Below are 6000 nucleotides of genomic sequence, written 5' to 3'. Positions count from 1 at the left end.
TCTAATCCCCATTCACGTATTACAGGCATTTTCTGGAACACCTGCACTGACAATCTCAGGAAAAATTCTTGGGCAAAGACACAACACTCTGGGGGAGGCACAGGCCAAACCATGCAGAGAGCAGCACTGGCAAAGCCACAGGAATTTCTGTGTGTGTGTGTGTTGTGCACATGTGTGTGTGTGTGTGTGTGCTTGAGGACTCCAGACAAATTTGTTCAGGGATCAATATGGTTTGTGGATACAGCCTTTTTGCCACACTACCCTGCTGTTTTCCTGGCTTTGGGGAACAGATGATAATTGGATACACTGCCCTTGAGTAGGAAGCACATAATATGAGAAAGCTGCTGTTAATTCAACACACAGGTCTTTGCCTGAGCTGGGGGACCACTGGTTATGAGCCTCACTGCAGATAACCAGAGGTTCCAATTAGGCACCAGCCTCGAGGATTTTATCAGCTAACACTCACAGGAACAGCACTAAAACCTTCTGAAAGCTTATACAAAATCCAGACTTGGAAAAATATCCATTTGTTTTTCTTTCGTTTTTTATGTTTGTGTGAACCTTTGCTTTTTCATTAAGAAATTGAGGGACAAATTTTACCTATGGCCAAGGATATGAGAGGCTTTGACTCTGCTCAAATCAAAGCCAAAATTTCCATCAACATCATCTTTGTTAAGAGAAGATATTTGAATGTCTCAGGACAGCTACCAACACACCTCAACATACCAGCAAATCTGCTTAAGTAGTTTCAAATTCTAGAAAAAAAAACAAAAACCCATAGGCAAATTCCTCATTAAAAAATCTGAATGAGAAAACATTAAGTAAGACCCTCCACATCATGAAACACTGGAGAAGGAGTGCCAAAATTTCTTCTCCTCATACATATATCAGGAGAAAAAAATATTACTCAACTTCAGGAAAACAAGAAAACTGATCACTTTGATTCTTTAGCTGTAATATAAATACTACAAATACATTATCTAAATCTAGGCACAGTGTTGGGCTCCAGCTCTTTTGGGAGCCAATTACAGAAACTGAGTCTTCTAAAGGAATGGATATTTGCTCTCTCCCTATTTCTCAGTTAACTCCAGAGTTGCTATTCCCTATAAAAGTATGAGTGTAAGTTGAGCTGACATATTCTATTGCTCTTATAAGTGTTTCTGGTTGCTGTTTAGCACTTCAGAAAGTGAAGAAACATCCAGACACCAAGAGAGAAAGTGAAAATAAATGAGCAAAAGTTTTAACAACTAAAGAAAATAGGAACCAAGATTGAAGGCAAGGATTTGCTTTTTGCCATTTGCAGAGTGACACCATATTCCAACACATGAAAAGTCATCACTCAACCAGCTGATCTCCTGCCTGATGTTGAGAAACACAGCTGTTCTGCATCACCAACTTTCCAAAAAGATGACTCTGCCATGACATTTTTCATATGCCAGGGGTGTTTTTGTTGGTATTTTAAAATCAAGAGCGCTTTTTCCTGGACTATTCTTTTTTATAATTGAAAAAAGTTTTTGACTGAGGACATTTTGTGTTTGTGTGAACATGTGCTGCCACTTAAAAGTCTGCACTGCAAGCTATTTTTTTTTTTACCAGTCCAGGTGGGGCTTTTGGGTCCATCAGAGAGGTGCACCACATTGCCATCTCTGCCTTGCACAGTATTCCCTGCAGAAGGATAAAAAACCCATGTGCTCCACAGTTCAGAGAAGCTAAATGTTTTAACAGTAAATCAGGTAGCAGCTTGCAGCTTTCAAGGATCCAGCAACCACCCATAGGATTCCCCAAGTTATCCTCAGAGCAAAGAGAAATAGGGCTTCCAATACTAAATGCAATTGGACTTTGGAAGAAGCAGGTGATCCTGGTTTGCATGAAGACTGGAGTGAAGCTCTGGTTCTGCAGAAGACAACTGGACTTCACCAGATGAATTATGGAAAATCCATTCTAAAAAAATTCTCTGAATGAACAGTGCTGCTGGAAAATGTTACTAGAGCCTTTCATTTTTCAGCCACAAGGGAAAAAAAAAAAACAACCAAACAAAAAAGCCCCAGAAATGTAAGACTTAGAGCAGATGCAAGAGAGAAAATCAGAGACACAATTTCCTACACTGCAGTAAACGTAACTTCTGCTTAGAGATTAGGATCTCTTTATCAAAGTGTTTCAGAGTAAAATTTCCAGATTCATTTTCTCATATATAAGAGAAATAGAAAATCAAAAAAGTTTGATGTATAAATAAATGTGATTTTTCTAGGACCCACTTATCAATGTGAATTAGGGTTCAAAATTCTCCTGTGTTTAGAAAGAGAGCTAAAGCAGGTACAGAAATTGGTTTTGATGATTTGTTATTGTCTACATTAGAACAATAACCAGACTGTGTCATTACTCAGTAGAGACAAACTGATTAAAAGAAGGAGTGACTGTACCATTAAAACCAGATGAATTCATCAGCTATTTTGGCACTGTACCCCCAGGGCTGCATGCTCTATCTTGCATCCTTTTTGTTGTAATTTACTTCCTCAATTTCAATATCATTATGTGGAAAGTCAAGAGATGCCATTGTATGTTGGTTTACATCTTCTTTTATTTAGCTGGCAAGCCCTGCTCAATCTTTCGAGAAAAGCTAGTATTTTTAGTCATAAGTTTGTTTTACTGGTGGGAGGTGGAACAAGTAAACAAGACAATTTGTCCTCTGCTTTAGTACCTCTAATGAGAATTAATTCTTGAAATAAAGTCATTCCATTGGCATTGCTGTGCTAGCAGTCTAGGAAAGAAAACAAGGATGAGGGAGAACATCTTACATACTCTTTGACCATCCCTGCCACACAACTGGTGAGTGCAGTCTTAAGTAAACCGAGAACATACCCAGACTCCACATCACCGATTTCTCATCCAGTGGGAAACCCAGCTTGCATGACCAGGAACATCTGCTGCCACTCAGCCCCCAGGATGATAAAACTTACATAAATGCTGTCAACAATTCTGTTTATCTTCCATTGCTCAGGTACTGACTATTGCTAAATAATTATGACTGGATTTGCACAAAGGGCAGGAATGTAACCCTCTTGCTGATATAGATTCCAGCACATCCTCCCCTCTATGACAACTGATTCCTTGAGTAAAAATGCATTTTATTCACATTAAGACATAAGACAGAAATCATCCCTCCCTGGCTGCTGCTTCCACAGTTGCACTGAGACTGGATTCTCAGGAGCTGGAATGTTGCTTTGGAGAGTTAAAGGCTGCACAGGCACTTTCAGCATTTCAGCCTGTGTTACTTAATGCTTTCACACCGCATTAGAGGCCAGCAGAAGAACACAGTGTTCAGCCCTTAGCACAGCCAAGTTTAAAACTCATCAAATCTGGTTTGAACTAAATACTTTCATAACTAGGATGTAACCCTTCTTTGCAATTGGCTGCAGGACTGAGTTCATCTTTTCAATGCTACAAGAAGACTTTTTGCAATATAGTTAATTTTGCACCTAGACTCTTGCTATTATTACTGTTATTATTATTATTATTCTACTTTAAACATGAATCTTCTGTGAGAGAGAAGGGATCTGCCCCATTTTAGTCTGGGCTCTCTGAGGGACACCACAGGCATTTCACATGGCCTGTGTCTTCCCCCAAAGTAGTTCTATACACAAATGGCCCCACACACATGATTAAACAAGACACAGGAGCATACAGATTTTGCAGCTAATGGTGAATAGCATAAGCCAAATAGAGGGCACTCTGTTGTTCCCTCAGAACTCTTCCTGGGTGTATTGTCTAAAAAGGAAAAAAAAAAATTGGTTTATGTACATGACTTTAGCTAGAAAGCCAAAGTCACAGCATCATCGTAGTGTTTCGTTCTCCCCTCTGGAAGAAAATACAATTCCTTGCTTGTATTTCTACAGCTGCCCTTTCTACATAGATGCTCTACCTCCATCTTCCACCTAACAACACCTCCTTTAGGAGTTCTAAGAGCTTAAAAACACTTCATTGAACCTCCCAGCACCTTTTTGCTTTGTTGATGTGTAGATTCACATCACAAAATTATTTCATTTCGAAAAGACCTCCAAAATCATCAAGTCCAACCTCCGATCGCCATCTTGTGAACTAAACCATGGCACTGAGTGCACATCCACCCATTTCCTGGACACCTCCAGGGATGGGCACTCCACCACTTGCCTGGGAAGTTCATTCCAATGCTTAATGACCCTTTCCATTAAGAAATTCTTCCTGATGTCCAACCTGAACCTCCTTTGACACAAGCTGAGGCCATATCCTCTCGGCCTGTCACTAGCTGCCTGGGAGAACTCTGATAAAGAGTTTGAGTAGTGCACTCATCCATCCCCCTGGCATCTTGCTGAATGTCATCCTGCCACTGCAAGTCCTGCTCTACAATAAAGAGAAACTGCAACAATAGGAGATTCTGCTTGTGACCTTTTCAGCACACGACAGAGAGCAGATGGTCCAAAAACAAGCAGAAAGACATTCTGGATCAGTTTCCATTCTTTTTCTTTGCCTCCACTTTTTAAGATATTTGTAGTGAGTTACATGGCTGGCTTTTCCTTCTATTCAGCTCCCAGGGATTGATGACAAGCAAGGAACACCCTGCATCTCAGAGCACCAGAGCCTGCCCTGCCATTTATTTCCCCTTCCCTGCTGCTCTCAGCTGTTTTCCCTTCTAGGCTCCAGTCTCTGGTTTCAACTTCCATGGCATGCTTTCTTTTTTAACAGAGCAGTAATTGTACATTTTGAGCATTAGAAACACCAGCCCACTACCAATATAAAACAAATCTGAGAGTGAAAATGGCTCCAAGGTGGCCAAACCAAACATAGCAGCCTGGTAAGACCCATCCTAGTTTTTTCTAGAAAGAGGCAATGGATGAGTTTCCAGTGAGGTAGTATTTCTATCAGAAATTTGCCAAAACTTTCTGGAACTTATTTCAACAAAAAACTTTAGTTGGGATGGAATAAATTAGATGCCCAGCATGGAGTGGCTTCCATAGTGCGGAGTGCTTTGGCAGGAAAGAGGAGCAATCTAGGAAACCCTCAGCTCAGTATTCCAAGCATGCTCCTGAGATGGTACGTGTCATCTCCACATTCTCCAGTACAAAAAGAGCTTCTTTGGAGCAAGGCTCTCCTTCAGGCTAGTGCCCCAGCCAGAGAGCTGACTAACTACTCAGGAAAGTCTTACTCTTCCCTCAGAACTAACAAAAAATGATTTTTAAATAAATCTTGGTTTCACACTGATGTGGATGTCTTCATGATGGGAAAATAAAATATCTGTTTGTCTAGATCACTGTTTCTGTGCCTTCCCTCTTTTACTGACAGCTGAAGGTGTCAGTGAATTTGAGTAATGTGAAGGCATCAGGCCCAATTTGACTTTTCATGAAGTGTGAATGGCCAGGCCAACATCAGCATGTAAGTGAGCTTTATCACAGTTTGCTTTATCCTTTCCTCCCCTGTGAGGTGGCACTGATCTATGCAATTCTCATGCAGCAGGGAGCCCGGCTGTTGTGCAGACAGTGAGACATTCCAGCTGGTACATCCTGTGGCTGAGTGTCCTCTCCACTGTCTGCTTTAAATCCTGCCACTGAACACCGCTTCTGGTGTCAGTTTAATGCATTGATCTTCTTTGAAAACAAAAACTAATCAAGCCCCAAATCTCTGAAAGACTAAGAACTAGGACAGACTCCTCTGGACTTCAGAGACCTTAAAGCCCAAGGAGTTAGAGAGCCGAGAAGAACTCAGCTTGTGCTAAGACTCATTGAAAATCTATCCAACCTTAGAAAAGCTGTCAAGAGAAATTATGAAGATTAAACCAGTATGTACATCTTAAAAAAGAATGTAACACTCATTCAGAATCATGAAACAAAAAGATACAGATCCATCTCAGAATGTATCAGTATATCTCTGTCCTATTGGAAACTCCTGGAAGCAACATTCTGGACTACAAAGTCCTGAGACCTAAACAGCTCCAGCTGTTATTCTGTTAAATCCTATTTCAAACAGCAA

This window comes from Parus major, chromosome 4 (assembly GCF_001522545.3).
Source record: "Parus major isolate Abel chromosome 4, Parus_major1.1, whole genome shotgun sequence".
NCBI classification, from domain to species: domain Eukaryota; kingdom Metazoa; phylum Chordata; class Aves; order Passeriformes; family Paridae; genus Parus; species Parus major.
This window is presented reverse-complemented; position numbering follows the sequence as displayed.